The sequence below is a fragment of the Pyxicephalus adspersus genome, chromosome 1 (assembly GCF_032062135.1).
Source record: "Pyxicephalus adspersus chromosome 1, UCB_Pads_2.0, whole genome shotgun sequence".
NCBI classification, from domain to species: domain Eukaryota; kingdom Metazoa; phylum Chordata; class Amphibia; order Anura; family Pyxicephalidae; genus Pyxicephalus; species Pyxicephalus adspersus.
This window is the reverse complement of record NC_092858.1, coordinates 117125214-117148843: the sequence shown is the minus strand read 5'-3', so window position 1 is coordinate 117148843 and position 23630 is coordinate 117125214. Positions and strand designations below refer to the sequence as shown.

The following is a 23630-nucleotide window of genomic DNA, read 5'->3' as shown; positions in this document are numbered from 1 at the left end:
TTTAGCCACATTTATATTTCTGTCTGTGTTGCTGTTAGAGACTTCCCCTCATTTGCTGCCTGGTAAAACAGGGAATAGGAGAAAAAGTCTCTAACCCTTCCCTACTGTATCCAAAATAAATAATTGGCTAGACATACACTTTAGGGATTCTTTGTGATGTCTCATATGTACCCATCTTAAGTGCCTTTTACAGAGTTTTAAAGAAGACTAAAGTGATAAGGAAAAAGAAGGCTGTGCGATTGTGATCAGTAGTTTAACACCCACCTAACAACTGATGGCACTGGCCTAAACAGAGGACAGTCAAATGAAAGAGTTAAAAGAAAGCATTTGTATCACCTGGCAACCTAGTATACCATAAACATACATCCATAAAAAAAATTACCAGAAAGCAGTGTAAATTTCCATATACATAAAAATCTATGATTTACATACACTACATATTGAAGGTTGTGATGACCTACTAGACTGTAGTGGCTATAAAGGATTCGGCTTTATCTGCACAATAAACCAATGGCTCTGGATGTACAGTTGGGTACATATGTATTAGGGATGAAGGAAAAATTGTTGTCATACTTACCCATAATTTTCTGGTAACTACTCCTGACAGCGCACCCTATGGGTCAACTTTCACCCTCCCAGGACCCACCTATTAAGTTAAAATCCCCCAACTCCCTTCCTCTCTGTTTAGTCACAAGCCTTACAACAGGAGGAAAAAGAGACAGTAGGTAACTGCACTGTTAGGAGGAGTTGCAAGGAAAGGAAAATTACAAGTAAGTATGACAACAATTTTCCCTTTTCCTTGCACTCCTTCTGCCAGTGCACCTTTTGGGGTTTAGCAAGAAAAATAAACAGTAGAGGGAGGGACTAAAAATATATAACCCTTAAAACTTGTATTGCCGCAAAATATACTTTAATGTTTCCTTAATGCTGAAAGTATTACAGAGGAGCCAAACATGGAGTCTATCTGAGAAGACATTCAATTTATAATGTTCAATAAAAGTATTGGGTGATTTCCAGCTGGCTGCTTTGCAGATTGTCTCTTTTAAAACTTTTGCATAGGAAGCCCATGATGCTGACATGTCCCTCGTCCCAGTGAGCTCTGAATTCTTGCGGTGGAGTCAAACTCATAGGGAAATATGCAGGTTTGATTGTTACAGGAATCCAAAAGGAGACAATTCTTATAGGAGCAACTTGGCCTCTCCTCCGTCCATTGAGATACACAAACATGTTATCCGCCTTCCTGAAACCTTCTGTTCTCTGTAAATAGGTAGATATTATATGGACCATATCTAAATTCTTAGAATCATCTTCTTCTTCCTGAATCTGCTCATGTGCTGCATTCATTGCTGGTAGCACAGCTTCCCAATTTAGGTGAAAATTAGACGAAACTTTTGGTAGGGATTGTGGAGGACGCAGGAGTACTTTCTCTGATGAAATAGAGCAATAAGATCCTTTAATTGAAAAAGATTGGAGTTCCAAGACTCTCCGCGCTAATGTAATTGCTGTTAGAAAAACTGTTAACTTGGAAAACACCTCGATGGGATGAAAGGGTTACAAGAGAGCCCTAAGTACCAGTGACAAATCCCATGTTGGTAATAGGGGTCTCGAGGGTGGTCTAATCTTGATTGCTGCTTTCAATTAGAACATTCTCTGTCCATCTTGTTGCTGTCAATACTGACAGTTCAGACACCTGTACTTTTATAGTACTGTAACTCAGGCCCTTATCTAGGACTGATTGTAAAAATTCCAAGACCTGAGCAGGGGAAGGATCTGTCAGAAAGAATCCTGCTTCCTGTGCCATCTCTGAGAATTATTTCCATATCCTAAAGTACCTCGTTAGTTGTTGTAGGCTTACGTGTTTTAGAAGTGTCACAGCGACCCTTGATGATACTCCTGCTGCTAGGTACCTGTTCCTTTCAATAGAAAGGCAGTTAGTTTCCAATGAAAAGGTACAGGATTGTTCCAGTTTCCCTGTATCAATAAATCTTCCCGAGGAGGCCAAGGAGGCGCTGCCAACAACTGGTTCACTAATTAAAACCATGGCTTTCTTGGCCAATGTGGAAGGATTGCTATTGCCAGATTTGCTTCCTTCCTGATTTTCAAGAGGATCCTCAGAATAAACTGTATTGGTGGGAAGACATATAGAACTGGAAAGTTTCAACTGATGGAAAAAGTATCCTGAGCCAATGCCTGTTTGCAATTGAATGGAAATGGGATTCACAGACCTTTTCTTGGGATCTGGGAAGGATCTGCTTAAAGGTTGCAGGGAGGTCTAGGAGATGTTGTTCTGCCAACAGAAAGATTACTGATGTTAATTTAAGCAAACGTTGGGTTCTTGTTCCCCCATTTTGCAATATATGCTACTGCCGTCCTGTTGTTCATCAAGATCTTCACTCTCTTGTGCACTACAAGACTCACAAATGTCTTCAGGCCTTGCCATCCTGCCAATAATTCCAGCAGATTGGATCTTGTTGTAGATGGCACCTTCCATTGTCCCTGAGCCTGCTATTTGCCCCAATGGTCTCCCCAGCCTGTTAAACTTGCATCTGTAGTCAGGATTGTCCATTCTTTTTGCACTAATAGCGTTCCTTTGGACAGATTCTGCTTTGATGTCCATCATAACAGATCTCTTCATACAGGCTGTGGAAGGCGGATCTCCTGCTTCAGGGATACCAGATCCCATTGAGTAAGGAAACACACTTGCAATCCTTTCGTATGCCATCTGGCCCAAGAAACCGCTGAGATGCAGGCATTCATTAGACCTAGTATCCTCATGCATTCCCTTGCATTAACTTTTTAAGTTCTTGTGAATCATAGAGCCTATTCTACTATTTGATTTATTTTGCACTGAGGAAGAAACACCCTTGCTTTCTTTGTATTGTTTATCAGCCCAAGGTATTCCATTACCTGAATGGGACACAGTTGACTCTTTTAGCAGTTTACTAACCAACTGAATTGTACAAGAGCAGTTAATACCTGTTCCCTGCTTTTCTCAAGCTGATCTTTGAAGTCCGCCAAAACAAGCACATCGTCCAGATGGCGGACATATTCCCTGCAGTCGAAGGAAAGCAATAACTGCCTTTAGAATGTTGAAGAGGGTTCTTGGGGCTGTTGACACACCAAAAGGCAGGCATGTAAACTGAAAATTCCGATCCAAAATAGTGAATTGGAGGTATTTTTGGTGTCTTGAAATAATAGGCGTAGGTATGCATTCTCTAGCTCGATCAAAATCATCCATATTTCTGGGTGGGGAACAGCCAAAATTGTTTGCAGGGGCTCCATACGGAAGAATCTGACCCATAGAAAAGTGTTCAGGTTTCTGAGGTCCAAGACTGGCGGAAAATTCCCTAACACTTTCTGAACTAAAAAAAGCTTGTGATTTGACAAGCTCCAGAATGTAAGAGAAGAATTTGACGTTTTGATTTTTTTATCGGAAGGATAGTTTTGATGAAGTGAGAATGCAGGGGATCTTGAGCAAAATAATTTGAAATCCAAAGGATACTACTAATACTACCCAGAATTTTGTTTTCAATACCTCTACAAATTTTAAAAAATCTAACTCCTACCTCAAGATCCTGGGCAGAGACACCTTCAGAACTGCTTGTTTGTTGACTTAGTTGTTTGAGTGATCTTGGATTTTGATGGTCTTTGAAATATTGCTTGGGTTCCCCTCTATTGTTACCAAAAAGGTTTACAGAACCTAAATCCTCTAAATTCACGAAAATTTTCTCGGGGATCTTGATTGTATCCAACAAACTTTTTGTATCGAGGTGAGAGCAACTGCTGGATGACTCGCCAAACCAGACCATTCTCTTGAAGTCTCCCTCTAGTCTTTTATCCATTAGATCTTTAAATGCTACTCAATTACCCACATCCCTTGCCAATCATTGGAGAGCTGCATCCACAACTGGGTTTGAATCCCAGAATTTTTGTTTTTCTGATTTAGGGGATTCAAGTTTTAAAATCTGTTAAAAAGAGAGCATTTGCAATTCGGTTTTATCCATTCCTCCTCAAAAAGTTGCTTCTCCCACTCAATAGCTTCTCTAATGGAGTTAATGAATGTGTTGACTAATGAAAAGTCAAAAGAAAAAGAGCTTTTTCCTCCACTTTGGAACCCGAAATCTCAGAATCTCAGAAAGTTGCCACAGTTTTCCTGGCTCATCCGGTAAGTTAGAACTGGAGCCTGCGGTAAGTTTCTTTAAACTTTCAGCAACGATAAATATAACTCCTCATATCCCTGGACTCCATTTCTTTATCATGGTATGCTTCTTAAAGCATAAAGCATAAAGCACACACCAATTTTGATGGTAACGCTCCTTCGCCACATGAATGAGAAAAAGACCTTTCTGCCAGCACTTTTTTGGGGGAAACTTTCCCTTATACCATGTAGTGTTTTAGAGGATAGATGGGTAGTACTAGGGGATGCTAGATGTCTAGATTTTCTGTGTTGCTTCTTTCCAGGGCATTTATCCCTGTAACAAAGCAGAATATATATATCTATAGCAGTGAATAAGCAGCATGAAAAAATGGAGAAAATGAAAACCAATATTTTACCTCTGTTCAGAAGAAAATACTTAAGAGGCAGGCGGGGAAGTATCAGGTGCTAAGGAACAAGAAGGTACAAATGTGAGCTCTTTGCAGGTGACATATTACTTTCCCTATTAGGACCTATAATCAACTTACTTTAGTTACTTACTAGTTTATTAGAAGCATTGTATTTGTATAAATATTTATGAAACCTTGCCTATAGGTGTCAAGGCTAGAGCTGTAGTATCCAGGCTAAGGCTGCTATGCCAGCCCTGGCTATTGAAACTGTGGCACAAGGAAACTAATTAGGTTCAAGAGCAGGACACAAAGAGGATGTATGACCAGGCCTCCTTGTGATAAGAAACAATCTGGCCCCTTTCCAGTTGGAAAGTGGATTCTGAGGAAGGGTGAATAAATGTCAAGTTAGGATGTTGAATGTGATCTCATGCAAAGATAAACCACTGTGGGGAAAAAGGTATCCGTGCTACAGTTTTGCATGAAGACTAGCTTTAGTATAGGATCTCCATTTGAAAATAATTCTTACAACACTTAAAGCATGTTCAATGCTTTACTGTTCATTCCTATGTAATGTTTTTGTGCAATACGAGTTTACAGTACTGCTAACTACAAATCATACTGGACTAAATTATGAAGCTAACAGTGTTTCTATTCAGAAAAATAGTACCTGTATTGTATTATGTTTTACAAACATTAAAAGATGTGAGATTTTGTGGAGAAATAGGTATGCTATCAAAATCTTCCATCAATTTTATATTATCATGTTTGTACATATAAAGATGATGTACACAGTGGAAAAGGTCTTTTAAAAACCTACATGTCAGGCATGTTGCTAAGAGTGTGAAATACAGTGTTACCCCTGAGCCATGAGAAGGCAAACATGGTTTAGCCAAATTTTAGTAACACAGAACACATATGCTACAGTCGTTACACCAACAAAATATGTTTGTATATTGCATCACAGGTAAGGAGTCCAACAAACATGACTAAACTTTGCATAATTGTTTAAAAAAAATTGGAAACTCTTCAATCACATATGCTTTTCTGCACACACAAAACAGACAGATAGGCTCAAGTGAAGTGTGTTAGCTATCATAAATGAGCATAAGTGCATGGGTCAATAGTGTGTATGTAATGCACAACATAGTGCATATAGCGCAGGGGATAGGATTGTGTAAAGAACAAAGTGTCTCAATCAGGGGTGCATAATGCACAGAGTTAAGGAATGAATTATTGTGTAATGTACAGAGTTCAGTGCACTCTACATAAAAAAGACTGCATTTCTCCATGGTTTTTTGGCTACTGCAGCAGCTGTGTACTGATCATAGAAGATGCTAAGGATTGGGGTGCAGCCTGCCAATGTCACCAAAAATGCACGAGTGGTCACGAAACCGCAAATATAGTAGCCCAGTGAATAGTTCTTTTTATCTATGAGCATCTACTTTGAGCAAAGAGGGCAGATCCATGGTGAGCTGGCATATGCAGATTGCATCCCTTTATTTACTGAAGTTTAAAATGTTGTAAAAAAAAAAAAATGATTATTCTTTGTGTTTACATGCAGTTTTAAAACATAGGAATTAAAGTAAAATAATCACTAGGATTTATTTTTTATATATAATATGGGAGAGGCATTCATTTTTAAGAAATTTTGGATGGAATTGCCGGGGAGTTTAAAAGTTCATACCTGGTTCCCATGATCCAGCAGGGACCTCCAGTGGTGCTCGCGACGTTATCCAGCCATGCCCGCAGCGTCCTCCAGTGATGCGTGGCATCTTCTTCCCCTGGCAATGCTGGACGGGCATCTGTGTAACCTGGCAATCTGTGTCACCGTCGTGTGAACGTTGGGGACGCGAGGCCAGGGGAAGCAGATGCCGGCTGGGCATCTTCTCGCGAGTGTGTGGCTTGAGGGCGGGTGCCCTAAGTATTTTTAAATATACCGCTTTTACATTTAAAAATACTTAGTATTCATACTGCCAGGGAGGTTAAACCAAGATGCCAATCAAATCCAGTTCAGTAATGTCCCCCTCTAAAGGCAAAGATCTCTGTTCAAGAGACCATTACCAAGCTTTGTTGACTATGAAAATCTACCTGCCAGTTCTCCACTCTGTTAATGTACTGAAAAAACATTTTGAATTTTGCTCTGCCCAGGTGAGAATCGCATTAGCCTCATTTACAGCTATGGAACCTTTTGTCCCTCCATGGTGGTTTACGTATGTCACTAACACCACATTGTCAAATTGAACCTGGATTGGATGGCAGCCCCAAAGATCCATCAAATGCAAAAGAGGGATGCCACACAACCCTATGATGTTGATCAGTAGCCAGGTGTCTCGGCTCCACAGGGCAGTGATGGACCCTCTGTGTCACCAGCCCAGTGGGTGGAGAAGTGCATGGGGCACAGAGTCTAAGCAACAGCTCGGTCTTCTCCAGAGCCTCTAGAGGTGAGGATGTTGTGTGGCGAGCTGCTGCCAGATTGTGGACCCCGTGACTGATGAATAGGAACAATGCGTGGTACCGGAGCCGGGGCTCGAGAGTGGTCAGACAATCCAAAGGTCAGGGCAGGCAGGGATCAGGAATAGTCAGGAAACAAGCTGGGTCGGTACACAAATAGTCAGGAACAGGAGGCACAAACTGTAACAAGGGAAACCTGGGAGCAGAACCAAAAGGAACTCCTTGTCCAGGTAACCTCCTGTTGCCAGTCACTTCCTTAAAAAGGGATGCCATGTGATGATACGAGTCATGTGAGCCGCAGACTCCTAACCCACCAGAAGAGGGAGCGCTGGTGAAGAGACTTTCTCAGATGTTGTTCACATGCCTGCCAGCAGATGAAGTGTGTCTACAGAACTCTCTAGTCCTCTGAGGTAAAGGAGCAGCTGATTGAGAGTCACATGACCTGCAACAGGAAGTTAGCAGAGACTTGGATCGTGAAGCAGAGTTGGTGCAGGCAGCAGGGTAGGGCAAGGTAAGAGAGCCTGAGGGAGGCACAGGTCCCCTGGACTTGCGAGGATCTGTTACAGTACCCTCCCCTCTTAGAGCCTCCGTTGCCTCCGTCCCCTCTGGGTCTCCCCTCTGAGAAACCTGGCATGGAATTTCCTGATTAAGAGGGGAGCATAGAGGTATTTAAACAGACCCAGGAAGTTATTCGGGACCATCGCTCTTCCATAGTACCAAGTATTGCAAGCAGCCTTGGACAAGCCTGGAATCCAAGATCTGTTCAACCTTGTACTCTTTTTCTAAAGCAGCAGGAACAGGGCCAGGAGGGATGGATTTCTTAGAGAACCTGTTAAAAACAATAATAATCTTGGATGAACTGACGGTAGTAGTTGGCGAAGAAACCTCTGGATCCGCTTAAGACTGAAGGGTTGTGGCCAGTCTAGTATGGCCGTAAGTTTGGCAGGGTCCATCTGCAAACCCTCAGAAGGCACAATGTACCCCAGGAACAGAACATTAGGGCACTCAAAGAGGCATTTCTCAGCCTTAGAGTCCAGTCTGGTAAACTGCAGTCGCTGTAGGACCTTTTTAACATGGTCTCGATTAGATAGTAGATCCCTACAGTACACCAGAATATCGTCCAAATAGACAATCACGTAGACATATAGCAGGTCCCAGAAGACATCATTCATAAAATCCTGAAATACTGCAGGAGAATTGCAGAGCCCGAACGTCATACCCAGGTATTCATATTGGCCTCCTGGGGTATTGAAAGCTGTCTTCCATTCATCACCCTCACGGATGTGAATTAAATTTTAGACACCCCACAAATCAAGCTTAGTGACGACAGATGCCCCTTGGAGACGATAAAACAATTAAGGGATCAGGGGCAAGAGATACTTGTTTTTGACGGTGATCTTGTTCAGACCTCCGTAATCAATGCAGGGATGCAGGGAACCATCCGTTTTCTGTACAAAGAAGAATCCTGCCCCTGCTGGGGAAGAGGACTTATGAATGAAGCCCCTAGCCAAATTCTTTTGCATGTATTCCAACATGGCTTGAGTTTCCGGAATGGAGAGAGGATATACTCTGCCATGACAAGGAGAAGAACCAGGGAGGACATCAATAGCACAATCGTAAGGGTATTGTGATGGTAAAGTCTCAGTCTGTTTTTTGCAGAAAACACCCACAAATTCCCAGTATGGTTTGGGTAACCAAGGGACAGGACATGTGGCTGAGGAGCAAACTTGCCGGACAAGAAGGATTTTAGAAAAACACTTCTGAAAGCATGTGCTGCTCCACGAAAGTATGTATCCAGTGCTCCACTCAATCACGGGTGCATATGTACGTAACCACGGCAACCCAAACAAAACTGGGTGAATGATCATGGGAACCACCAAGAAGGAAATGGTCTTAGTGTGGAAGACCCTAAGTCAGGTAGGGCAGTGTAATTAACCATGGAGAACACCAAAGATTTAAACAGGGGCACCACAGGGATGGTATAATCAAACACCAATTGTTGATTGATGAAATTTCCAGCAGCACTAGAATCCAAAAAGGCTTGGGTTAGGAAATGGCATTCGTCAGACGACATCCAGACAGGAAAAGTTATCTTAGAAGGTGGAGAGGTATTTGGTTTGCCTAGGGAGCCCTCTCTTCGCTTCCCTAAGCACTGCAAACTTGCCAGACAGGAAGGATTCTGGAAAAACACTCCTGAAAGCATGTGCTGCTCCATGAAAGTATGTTCCCAGTGCTAAACTCAATGACGAGTGCACATTTGCATAACCACAGCAACTCGAACAAAACTGGGTGATCGTTCTTGGGAACTACCCAGAAGGAAATGGTCTCAGTGTGGAAGGCCCCAAGTCAGGTAGGGCAGTGCTATTAACCATGGAGAACACCAAAGGTTTGAATAGGGGCACCATAGGAATGGTATAATCAAACACCAATCGTTGATTGATAACATTTCCAGCAGCTTGAATTCCAGCAGGAATTTACAAAAAGGCTTTGGTCAAGAAATGGTATTCGTCAGACGAGATCCAGACAGGAAAAGTTATCTTAGAAGGTGGAGAGGTAAATGGTTTGTCTAGGGAGCCCTCTCTTCACTTCCCTAAGCACTGACGTTTGGAGCCTTCAAAGGACAGTTATGCTTGTAATGGCCTATCCCAGTGCTGTACAAAGAGAGTTTCTGGTACCTGCGGTGGACCCGCTCCTCAGGAGTAAGTCGAGCATGGTCCAGTTGCATAGGCTCAACTGTAGAAAGAGAGGTGGTGGGTTTGAGCCAATTTAATGGGACGCCAGACTTTCTGAGTTTCCCCAAGCTCGCTCCTGGAAGTGACTGTCTATCGGGACACAGAAAGACACCAGGTCATCAAGGGTAGAGGGCTGGCACTGGAGTCTCAGGTACAGAGGCTGGAGTCACAGACACTGAATAAGGAGGCTGAATGATAGCAGATTGGAACTCATTAGGACGTTTTTCACACCTCCGGGGGAAGTCCACAACTTTAATTTGAAGGGACTCCTGTTTTTGTTTTTGCTCCCACAGGTCCTGCATGGAGTCAGGCAATGGAATGTCGGCGGGGTCCATAGTTTGGACAAACTGTCACGGCTCCACAGGGCAGAGTGGTTGACCCTCTGTGGGTGGAGACGTGCATGGGGCACAGAATCTAAGCAACAGCTTGGTCTTTTCCAGAGCCTCCAGAGGTGAGGATGTTGTGCACGGAGCTGCTGCCAGGTTGTGGACCCCGTGCCCGCCAAGGCAAGTGATTGCGTAATAGCAGGAACAATGTGTGGTGTCCGAGCGAGAGCCCGAAAGTGGTCAGACAATCCAAAGGTCAGGGCAGGCAGGCATCAGGAATAGTCAGGAAACAAGCCAGGGTCGGTATACAAATAGTCAGGAACAGGAGGCACAAACTGTAACGATGGAAACCTGGGAGCAGAACCAAAAGGAACTCCTTGTCAAGGCAACTTCCTGTTGCCAGCCACTTCCTTAACTCCCCTGGTGGTATTCCCAAATGTGAATTTTTTGTACCAAAAGCGGTAACCCCAAGTCACACTCGGTAGGAAAAAAAAAACCTCCTACCTGCGCCCCTCGATCCTGCGACGTCCTCATTGATCCCCGGGCGGCTTCTGCATCACATCCCCAATGTGATGCGTGAAGTGTCAGTAGGCTGGGAAGGCGTGGACTGGTGGGAAATTTAAAAGCAGATTACATTGTAATCTGCTTTTAAATGCTTGATCACAGTGAAATATAATATACAATAAATACAAAAGTACATCTATTAGTGCATCCAACAGCTTTGTCCAGTGCCTTTATTTACAGTTTGTCCACTAATAGCCCTGACCTTGATCTGACCTTTGCTTGAACTTTTCTAGACCTTTTTATCACTTCCTCATTTGAACACTTGTCTTTGACCTTGAACGTTCCTGACTTCTTACTGAAGACTTGATCACATCCATTGCATCCAAAAGGTGCCTCGCCAGCGCAAAAGCTGTTATTGAACAACTAGAAAGCAGCAATGGCGATTTGGATGTGGAATTGAGAGATAGTGATTCACCAGGAAACTTGTCATCAGACAGTGACAATGAAAGTGAACTCAGCGACAAATCTGAACTTGAAGTCAGTAATGTGCACACTTGGTGCTCTATTTACCTTGATGCGGCTCAGGCAGCACCCCCAAGATTCCGATTTACTGGAGCACCTTGTGTGAAAATTGATGCTGAACGTAACGGCCTGCATACCTCTTGGCATACCTGCAATTGTTTCTGACCGTTGAGGTTATTGAAAAAATAGTTGCTGAGACAAACCGATACCCTGCACAACAATTAGCTGCTCCACACCTGAGGTTTGCAAGAGGCAGAAAGAGGGAATCAGTGACCAAAGATGATATGTGGCTATTTTTGGGCTTAGTGATACTTCAGGGAGTGGTGGGCAAACCCCGGCAGAGGTTGTACTGGTCTACCAATCAAATACTTGCCACTCCATTCGTTTTCACAGTCATGCCAGAATACAGATTTACCCTGATCATGAAATATCTACACTTTGCCAACAATGAAGAGTTTGATTAAACTACTCCTGCACCAAAACTCAAAACAATTTGGGAAGTATCTCAAATGATTCTTAAAAATTTAAAACCCACCTATGTGCCAGAAAGAGACATCAGCATAGATGAAAGTCCAATGGCCTACAATACATCAAAGAGAGCACGATTTGGCGTGAAATCCTACATGCTGTGCAAACTGGCTATGTGGAATTTAGTCCTTTACACTGGAAAAGGGACCAATTTCAACCCAAAATACAGCAACTATGGAATAGCAACATCCTCTGTTCTCTCACTCATTGAGCCATTGCTAAATCAGGGCTATTGTGTCACAACCGACAACTTTTACACTTCTCCTGTACTTTAAGAGTTTCTTCTGCAACACAAAACATATGCATATGGAACTGTTAGGGCTAACCAGCACAACCTGCCATCAATGTTTGCAAAAAAGCTGAAGGCAGGAGAAATGGTTGCCTGGCAGAAAGGCAAAATGATGGCACGGAGATGGCATGACAAGAAAGATGTGTGCCTAATGAGTACAGTCCATATTGCCTCCACTGTTATCACTGTTATGGTACGCACAAAAGGTGGGAAAGAGATCATGAAGCCACAAGTAGTGATTGATTACAATAACATCATCGGAGGTGTCGACAGAGCTGATCAAGCAATGACATTCTACCCAGCCAGCAATAAGGTAACAGCAAAAGAAGTACCACAAAAAGATTTTCAGGCACCTTGTTCAGCAATGCTTGTGTAATGCCTACATTCTCTACCAGCAAAAGAGTGACAGGCCTGTTCTGACTTCATTTGGAAAGATTCTGAATCTATTGTCAAGAACCACCAAACACCATCAATGGCCGTGAATAGACCTGGACGTTGTGCTGTTGCCGTTGTCGACCCGGAACGCTTGTCTGGTCATCACATCATGGACTACATCCCACCAACCAAGAAAAAGGCAGCACCTACAAGGATGTGCGTGTTTTGTTGCTCAAAGAGAGATGACAGTGGAAGGAAGATCCATAAGGAAACCAAGGTTCTACTGTCCTAATTGTGACGTTGGACTTTGTTCAGTACCATGTTTTAAAATTTACAATACCTGGGATGTCTACTAGACATTTAATTTAAGTTTATCAATAATATTGCACCCTTGTATGGACAAATTTCAGTTTTTGATTTGAATAAACTTTTAAATTACATTTATTGTTATATTATTTCATTATTTTTTTATAAATATTTACTATATTATAATTTATGATTTGTGTTTCAAACTTTATCATACCCAGGAGTTATTCCTAAGAATTACAGGCCTACAATATTAAACAACAAATTTCCATGCAAAACAATGTAGCGCTTTTGGCATAAAAATACTGACATAATTAGACCGCCAGGGAGGTTAAAAAGGGTCATGTGACTCGCATGTGAGCTGCAGACTCCTAATCCACTAGAAGAGCGAGTGCTTGTGAAGACACATTCTTAGATGTTGTTCACTTGCCTGCCAGCAGATGGTTGTCCAGGCCTTGGAGAGGTCAGACAATATGTCAGAAGGCGATTTTTGTGTAAAAAGTGAGATCTACTCAGACCAGATCGAAAGACTCTGGACTATGGGGGAGACATGTGATCTCATTTGTGAGTACAGGAAGAGAGCACCTCCTGGAACAGGGAATCCCTGAGTTGCCTCATAGGATAAAGGTTTACGGGTTGATCATAGCTTTGACTCTAAGGCCTCTATAAGCCGGCCATGATTCAGGGGAGGAAAACCGCGCTAGTTGGGGAAAATCGAGGTTCCTCTAAAACGGCAGAAAAACGGTAGACTATTCATGTTGTGCAGAGAGTGGGTTCTATGCCAAGTCTACCATCCGGAAAAAATAGTGGAATTGTGGTGACCTTAGTGGTCACACTCCTTGTGCTCGATGAATGATAGATTCAAATGGGGGATACCCTGTTGTTCCAGGTCAGTGTCACCGTACATTTGGGTCTTATGGAGCCAGTCCTTGACATACCTGGATATTGCAGCCAAATTGTACAACTCAATGTTTCAATACAGAGGCTCAGCGTGGGTCTCATACCCAGACATATTAGCAAAAAAAAAAAAGTCCATAAAAAGCAGCTATCTCCTTCTTCCTTAACATCAGCGGGAGCGTTTGGAGGAAATACAGGAGTTTAGGGAAAATTTCCATTTGAATTATAGCTACTCTCCTAAGACAGGAAAGGGAAAAATTGGACCATCTGTGCAATATATCCAAGAGTGCTCTAAAAAGAGGTAGAAAATTTGCCCTATATAATTTGTGAGGATTTTTCCTGATTTTGAATCCCAGGTATGGTAACTTTTCCCTGCACAACACAAATGAGTACAGTCTACTCCAACTAGGTTTTTTGAATCTGGAGAGATAGAAGGCTCTGGACTTGTCTAGATTTTTTGATTAACTTGAAACTGCTCCATTTTGTTTATTCAGGTCCAACACATGGGGGAGACTAGTTTTAGGATTTGTTATGTACAGCAGAAGTTCATCAGTGAAAGCCGTGATTTTCATGGTATGGTTGCCAATCTGGATGCCCTGCAATCATAAAGGAATTCCAAGACACATAGTAAGGGATCCAAAGCCAAATTGAATAAAATGGGTGAAAGGGGGCACCCCTGCCATGTCCCTCTGTTCATTGGTATGGGTTTAGAAAGGTCCCCATTAATTAAGAGGCTAGTAGATGGATTATTATAGATGTATTGAAAATAGGAGGAGAATATTGGGCCAAAAATCCTTGTTAGGACATTGTACAGAAGGGGCCATTCTATCTGATCAAATGCCTTTTCCCCCATGCAATCCCAAAACCATGGACTTGGAAGTCCCTAGGCAAATAGATTGCACCATACCTGCATCGTTGACCTGATCCCCACACCATGGAGTGTCTGTTATTGACAAAGTCCAGCAGGTGATTTGTAAGGATTGAGGGTAGAAATTTCTGTAGTCTGTCTGACATAAGCTTCGCCAGAATCTTGTAATTATTGTTCAATAATGAAATTATAAATATAAGATATAAGAGACCATTTCTTCTTTTGGGATTAATGTAGTGTATGCATTATTAAAGTTGGTGAAGGGCGCATTATGGGTCAGAATATTGTTTTAAACTTCTGAAAGAAGGGGGGCCAGATCATCACAGAGTAGTTTAAAAAACTCAGCTGTGTAGCTGTCAGGACCAGGAGTTTTACCTGCAGCTAAAGAGCATATTGTCTCACATATATATTTCCTCCTTGCTTCGTGGACAATTTGGGAAGTTTTGCTTTCGCCAGCAGGGTGGCATGTTGTTGGTGTGGGGGCTGGGCTTTATAGAGTTTTCCAAAATATTGCTCAAATATGGAGAGTATAGAGTGGTGTGAGTTTAAGGATCTGATATTTGAAGGGCTTTTGATTTTAAGGATATGTCGTCTAGGGCCATGGTGCCTCACGAGTTTGGATAACAAAGTACCAATCCTGTTACTGGTTTGTACTTGGTGGAAACATGGCCATTAAATTTACCTTCTTGACACAGTTTTTTAGTTTAAGAAGTGTTTTGTTGGGGATAGGTTTTTTAGGCCTGGGTTATTTACTCTTGGAGTTCAGTGAGTTTGGCTCTATGATGCCTATGGAGATTGGAAGAGTAGGTAATTATGTATCCTCTTAGTACCGCTTTTAGAGTTCTCCATAACAATACAGGGGTATTCCAGTGCTCTAGATTATCCTCAAAAACTATTGGCTTAGTTGGCTTTTAGTAAAGAGGAGAAAGCAGACAATCTGGTTAGAAATGAGGAAAACCTCTAAAAATGTTTGTATAGTGGCTGGTCCATATGTAGGGAAAGTTTCACAGGAGCATGGTCCGATAGAGAAATATCCCCCAAGGATGACGATCCACTTTTGATACTAGGCTTTCTATGTAATCTATTCTGGAAAAGGCAGCATGAGCCTTTGAGTAGAACATGTAAACCTTCTCCGTAGGATGAATTAGCCAACACACATGGACCACATTGCTTTGGGCCATTAGGGCATTTAAATCCAAGATGTAATTGGAGGGGTAGTCTGACAGAGTTTTAACGGTCAATTTTGGGGTCAAGCACTATATTAAAGTGCCCTGCCAAATTTAAGTTAGGGTAGTATGCCTTGAATAATTTGCCAAGGAGGTGAGTGCAAAATGAAGAACTCCCACAATGACAAAAGTCCCTTGACAAAAATACCCAGCCTTAGCTCTTGTGAAAGGGTGGACAGACTATTCCGCAGACAGTTAGCATAACCATAAACAAGGAGGTCTAAAAGCTGGAAAAAAACATGCATATCCTCATTTTTTCCTACTATTTTTAAAACACCAGCCACTGCTTTTAAGCAGTGGAGGGGTATTTATACTTGAACAAGTACAATTTTTTAAACAAGAACAAACCCATTAGAAAAGCAGCAATTCATCATTACTTTGTTGGGGCATAGGGGTGGATGAATATAACAGTCAGTAACCTCATAAATAAAAAGCTAAAGAGAAGAAAAGAAAATGTTACAGAAGTCACAACTTCTTTGACGATAGCCCTTCCAGTGCAGGGACTCCACAGCCTGTTGTTATTTTCTCCTTGCCAGAGAACGTGCAGTTTAGCCGGGAACAGAATGAAGAGATGAACCCCAGGATCGATCAGTTGCTTGCAAATTGGTGTGAAACATTTCCACTTTTGGGAGACTACCACTGAGAAGCTTCAAGAACCATCTCTTTGTTGGCGTAGTGCTGGTACTTAAAAATAACTGTCCTTGGACGTTAAGAGCAAGTAGGGTGCTTGGGGCCCATCCAATGAGTTTGTTCAATGATGGGAGGAGATCCAGGAGGAAGATCAAGAGCCACCATCAATTCTGGTTAAGGCTTGACCCTTGTAGCTTTATGGAATGCCCACTAATCGCAGGTTTGAGTGACGGCTTCTATTCTCCAAGTCTTCAAGCTTAAATGCCATGAAGAAATGAGGGTTGATTGCAATGCAAGTTTTGTGTTGGATGCTAGTAGCCTATCTTCTAGGTCGCTGACCCGTTGTTCTAGCTCTATTACATGTTTTGTATTGGAAGCGATTGTGGCTAGAACTGATGTAATAGTAGACTGCAGTGTATTAAACTTTTTGTCAAAATAGGGTAGTAAAATTTTGGAAACATCTGCTACAGTCGATGAACTGGATGTGTTGTGATGCCATCTAGGTTCTCTTCATTTGCAGGCGGCATGGAAGAAGTACGGTGAAGAAGTTTGCGACAGTGGCAGCGAGATGTCAGGTTTGGTAAGTTTGTGTTGTTTGTCCTTTGTTTGCTGCTTGCGGGTAAAGGAGGGGTGGGGGTGTTTACCCATGAACTTGTCAATGGTGGACCTTTGGAAGTGTCACATTATAAAATATAAACAGAACACAGTAGGATGGGTGCTGGGTACCTCACCACCACTGTTCTAATATTTCTCCACTAACAAGTTCAATGGAAGCGGAATCAAAGCTGGGATATGATTCCGGTGGGAGTAGTCAGGTGAGAACAGATGAGTAAAAGCACAAAGAGCCCACCAAGTAATCGCTGTAGAATCACTGGAACTATGCAGGCATAAAAGTGAGAGTGAAGTGAGGGAGGGCCAGGATGCTGCAGAGAAGTGGTGTGGTACCCACTGGGTGCATTTTGTGAGTGCAGATCTGTGCAGGAGTCCCAGCTGGGAGGAAGCCCTTTGTGGAAAGGACCAGGAAATTAGGTGGTGTGAGTAGGAGCCAATTCTAGGCTGTTGGAGTCGGATGAAGAATCTTCCTCTGCTACTGGCGCTGCTCCACCACTTTACCCAGCTGCAGGAGCACCGGTGCCCGAGAGAACAGCTCTAAAATGGGGCCATGTGTACTGGCTCCATCCCTTGAAGTCCCTGTTTAAGCTTTTTTTTAATGAATTACTATTGTGTAAAAAAAATAAATAAATAATCATTTTAGCCCCATATTAGTAGTTTGTTTTCAATGACTCTTTCATCGCCTTTTTTGCTTAGTATTTTTTTTTTTTGTTGCCATTTGTCTACTATAAATTTGATCTTAAGTGCCTTTGGCAGCATTATTAAATGCAGATCCACAACAAGAACAAGCAAAAATACACTGCATTCAAATACCCAATTCAGAAAATTACATTTTGGCGGGGAACAGGTGCAAGCAAAAGCAACCAATGGGAAATGCACAGGTGAGAGATCAGTTAGGGGTGCAGAGGTAAGCTTTGGGTGAAAGGTGCTGAAGTGAGTGATGGATAATAGGCACACGGTGAGTTGTGAAAGGAGGGGTGTGGAAATAAAGCTGAGGACAAGTAGTGCAGATATGAGCTATGGATGAGGGATGCAAATGTGACCTGTGAAGGGGGGATACAAAAACAAGCTTTGGGTAAGGGGTGTGAAGGTGAGAGAAATATTAGCTGTGGAAAAGAGGCACAGAGCTGTAGGTAAGCCTGAATGAGTTCTGCAGCTATATGCCCATCGTGGGAGTTCAAATACATATACAAGCATAATAATCCCCCCCCCCCAAAAAAAAAGGTGCTGTTTTATGTTGCTAAATGACCATTTCTTCTTAGCTTATGGACCTGGCAGCGCTCTCTTTTGCAGTCACAGCTTTAGCCAGGATCTTCCCACATATATTTCTATAGTTATAGATTTTATGAAATAGGCATCTACATTCCTGCCCGATTCCAGTATCCAGACCCAAGACTTACCCAGTTTTAACCCAAAATCTTTTAATTACTTAGAAAATGTATGAATCATAAATAAAATGTAATTCAATCATTTTCTAATTAATTCCAATGTGAAGACTTGGTAAAAATTGGATAAATCCTGGGTGAAAACATTTATAAACATTTATATATGTCTCTGCCATCATAAATGCTTTTTTCCACCTGTGGGGTTACACACTGCTCTATTATTTCTGTGTATATTTCTAACAAAACTCCATGGCACGAAAAAGTAACTCCTCTGCACAGGAGTTACGCCATCGTGGCTGGCTAAACCTGTTTGTTGCTATATACAGTTGAAATCAGAAGTTTAAATACACTTAGGGCTAATATTTAAACTCCCAATATTCACAGATCATTTTACTTTCTATTGACTATATCTTAGTTTCAGTGGGTCACATGTTTACATTCACTTTGTTAACTGTTGAACACTGTTGAACTGTTGTACACATTTGAAAACTCCAGAAAATTATGTCAAGCCTTTAGACCATTGCACAGTTTTATTAGCCAAGTAGTTTGGAGTAAATATGTGGTTGCTTGTTAAGGTCTATCATCAAACGCACTGCCTCTCTGCTTAAAATATGAAAAATCTAAAGAAATCAGCAAAGATCTCAGGAAAAATTGTGGACTTCCACAAATCAGGTTCGTCCTTGAAAACAATTTCTAAGCACCTGAAAGTTCTGTTCAAATACTACCAATGGGACCACACAGTCATCTTACTGCTCAGAAGGAGACGCGTTGTGTCTCCTTGGGAAGAACTTTGATACAAAAACTGTATTTTTTAACCACAAGTCTTATCTTGATATGATCTAAAGGACTGCTAAGCAAAAAAAAGGTCACTACTCCAAAGTCACCATAAATAAAGCTAAACTGCAGTTTGTTTACTTTCTTGAGAAAAGTTCTCCAGGGCAATGAATCCTTGACCAAACTGTTAGACTATGATGACCAATGTTAAGTAAAACAAAAAAGAAAAGAGGTTGAAACTTCAAAGTCAAACAATACCATCCCAACAGTCAAGCATAGGACTTGAAGCAATATGTTGTGGAGTTTCTTTGCTGCAGGAGGGACTGCTGCATTTTACAAAATAGAGTGCATTGTGAGGGAAAAACAATATAGAGATACATTCATGGGGCGAAAAATTTGTCAAAAGGAGTCAAATGTAGAACTGCACACCAGCAAATCTACAGAATGGATGGAAAGAAGAAGGTGTTGAAATTGTCCAGTCCTAGTCCAGACCTCAACCTGGTCAAAATGCTGTAACCTGAAGCAATGTCAAGAAGAGTGGGCCTAAATTTCTCCACAATGATGTGAGAAATGATGAGAGACCATGGGAAACTGCTATTATGTACATGCACAGCCATCTCTAGGGTTTACAGAGAATGGGTTTGAAAAAGGCAAAATATTTAGTGAGTAGAAGTTTGGTGAAAATCCCAAAGGAGAAAGAAGTCAGACTGGTTCGAGTTGATAGAATGTTAGTAACTCAAAATACCCCGAGAACCCCTCAACAGCAGGCTGAACATAAAAGGTTGGGCAGTGGAAATTAAATTATATTTTATCAAAGGAAACAAGTTAAGGAAATGCAGTAATGAGGCCCCTAGGTGTCAATCTGTTTAAAGTGCATTTTAGTATGCAATTTTGTTATAAGAGTACAGAATGTGTTTTGCAAAGTGTACTAAAAATCTTGTTGTTTACATGATGTACATTTGTTATTGATTTGTTGTAAAGTAACTTTCCCCCAAAATAATAAGCACAAAAAAACACATGCATTGCACCATTTTCTAAAAATGGTGGCAATGCTGCAGTAAAAGACATTTAATTGTATTCATGAACAATTAAATAAACTCATTTGTTGGTAACCATATGTACACACTAAATAATAAACATTAAAAAAAATTATAAATGTTATTAGTAATTAGTTTCTACCATATACAGTGGTACCTTGGTATAAGTCCTTATTCGTTCCAGATCCTTGGACTTATACCAAACAGGACTTATACCAAACAAAATTTCCCCATAAGAAATACAAGGAAAATGATTATTCAGTTCCCATGAAAAAAAATCCTATTGTTATTGGCATATTATACATTGATGGGGCTGTATAAAATAAACACTGCTTAATACTAAAATACATCAATAAAAAAGCAATGAGATGAAATAAATGGAAATTTAACCTCACTTTACCTTGCTGAGAAGAGTCGAGTGCCTACTAGGATGGTGCTGGGAAGGGAGGAGGAAGAGATGTTATGTATATCACAGAGAGTTATAGCACGGGTTGTTCACTGAATGGTAGCAACTGGAGTACTGACAGTCGTGCCTTTGTCTTGAGAGAGATAAATAAGGGTAGCATGCGGTGTTGTGACTCATTTTGACCCATACAAGTTCTAGCACAAAGGTTCTATACCAAACGAAGGTTGTATACTAAGCAAAATTTTTTGTGTCCAAACAGGACTTATACCAAGTTGGACTTATTCCAAAGCGGACTTATACCAAGGTACCACTGTACATATTATATTTAAAAACTTTAAAATGTTTTGAAATAATATATATACATACATACATACATGTATAAGTAAGGTACAGTACACATATAGGATATAGCTCAGAATATAAAGGCAGGGATAAATATTTTTCTAATACAGTATATCCAGAGTAATTAATTCTTGGTAAATAAGTAAAGGCATGTAAATGTAAAGAGGCATCTGGCTGACGCATATATTGTCACACCCCCTGCAGGCAGGTGGTGCAATGGCTGCACCAAAGTGAGCATGATTCAGCAAAGGAAATATGCTGTACGTTACACAAACTGAGCTTTGTTTTTAAAGCAGCATCTTCTTTCCTGATAAAACAACAGAGAAGAAAAACAACCACATAAGTAAATCCATCCTCCTAGCAACATGCTTAGCTGTTTATTATATTCACTCTTTTTAAAAAAAATGCTGCTTTAATAGAGATATTTATATTTAATTAAATAACTATCATTCCTTTCAGCAGGCAATCAAACCCTTTATTATTCCACACATGGCCAGGCAACTTCAACATTGACTGCAAAACTAACACTATTTAACATATTAATATCAAATAGATTAGGCATAGCAGGGCTGATCTAAGCAACTGATTTTAACCAATTATTTATGAAACTACCACTCTTGATAAATTGCATTCTGATGCCTGCAGGGACATACAGTTACTATTTTAATGATTAAATAGAACATACTGTACATTTATACAGGTCTATCTATCTGAGTTTAAAGATGAGGCGGAAAGAATGGCATGGGGATTTAGATAGAAAGTATAAACTGTCCTTCCACAAAGAGTGCTGTTGGGAACCATGGTATTAAACTCACTTAGCAGTCATTTATAGCACTCCCAACTACAAAGGAAGCTAATTGAGTATGTGATCTGAGAGCCTGTGTAATCTAGTTCTATGAAAACATTTCTTAAAAAAGAAGATCCAACCAAATAAGAGGAACAAAAAACAAGGATTAAGGTAAAGTCAACTACAGCAATCAGATAACAGCTGCACAAAATCAGATCTAGAAAAAAAAATTGTGCCTTTGTCATTTTGATTCTTTGAAATGAATATGCTACATTAGGATTACATTTTGACACAATGTTCAATAGTTTACCGTTTCTATTTCTCATAAAACAAAAAATAAAGTTTTTGCCATTTTGTTCACAGTTGAAAAAATATTTTTTATAAAGTTCATTCACATCACTGTATAATACTGTACAGTGCCATTCACTTCTCTATTGTCAAGTCAAGGTAAACAGCAAAGCAACCCCTTGCCAGCAAAATTTTCATGTTCAGCAGAACAGGTGCTTTGCAAGATAGCACTGACAGGCTGTGTACCTTTCAACAATACAAGCCTGGTTTAGAAGTTTCTTAGAATGTGACTGAAGAATGAGGAACTAGAAGCACAGTGTCACAGTCATCATGCTATTCTACTGTCATTTAAGCATGCTCAGATTTATTGTATTGGGCCCTTTTGCTTCTAGATGCAATAGTGCTGTATGAGAGATTTCAGAGGGCTCATCCCAAGGCATATTCTGGTGTTTGTAATGTAAATATAACACATTCAATTTTCTATATTTAAAAAGACATAATTAGACAACCCCTTTTATATCATAATATCCACTAGAGAAATAAAAAGATGTGTGCTGTTCCACCCATATGCAAGTATCTGCTGCTTTAAAGTATAGTTAAATCCAATCAAAAAAACTCAAATAACATATTGTGGTTGATGTAATTTTTAATATCTGCCCATGTCTCCCTATTGTTGTTTGCTTTGTCACCCTATCATATGTGCTTCCAATGAAGACTATTGATTGACATTATACAGGCATGTTCTTCCACTGTGACCATTAGAAGCCAACTGTGGTTCATAGCATTCAGCTTCCACTCGAGCATGTGCATGTCCACTTGAGGTGATTGCCACGGGGCAGAGCGTTAAGTTATTAGGTTGGGGGCTAGGTCTACTTTAGGACACTGTTTTTCCCTAACACCACTGGTTATAAAAGAGCCCTGAACCACGAATATCGAAAATCTGTAAAATACTGAAACTCCTTTTAGTCTAGATATTTATATTTAAATAACACCTAAATGCCTTACATAAAACATTTTCCAATGTCATTTAATTAATTTTTGCAATTCTTATAATCAAATTGATTTTATTTTATATGTATATTTATTTTACACCTGATCAAATAAAGAATACATTTTCATTTATAAACTTTACATAAATAGCTGTATAGATTTTCATTTGACAACACACAAAAAGTCAAGAACTATTAAAGTCCTGGTACTATTCTTCCTTTTGCAGTGGTCTTCATCTTGAAATGTCACTACTTTACTGCTTTCCAGTTGCTGTAGGTATTTCACCTGATACATTGGTTTAATACCTGCTTCCCATTTGCATTGTGCTGTAAAAGTGGAAAAAAACCACTGTGTCCAGTAGGAGGAGCAGATATTCTCACACCAGAGACTGGAGAGTAGTAGTGTCGATGGTCCAATATAGCTTTAGTTGTTCTGTGCGGACTTTATTAGCAGGCTTTATTATCACTCAGAAAACTATAATTTTTGCCAGAAGAAACTAGTCTAAATTTAGCTTACACGTAGGATTCAGATAGTTGTTCACAACCACATGGTTAACTGCTCCTGGGTGCCCCATTTTAACTGCTATGTGCCCAGGTGATAAGGAGGAGGTACTGACACACATTCATGCATTGTTTGTGAAACGTTCTAGTAAGCAGTTGCAGTTCCTTTACCACTTGTCAGAAATGATCACGGATCATTTGCTGTACTTCAGAACACTTTTAACCACTTTCCAACTGCATTGAACTGTATGCAACTGCAGTGGGAGATTGGTCCTATAGAAGTCTATGAAAATTATTCAAAAACATGACG

The 23630-nt window shown here is 40.8% G+C and overlaps 1 long non-coding RNA gene across 1 annotated transcript in view; it reads right to left on the bottom strand.

Annotated features, from left to right (window-relative positions):
• LOC140340114 (uncharacterized) overlaps nt 1-23630 on the bottom strand; it is a 43789-nt gene that overhangs the window by 11689 nt on the left and 8470 nt on the right. The gene's annotated exons all lie outside the window — the stretch shown is intronic.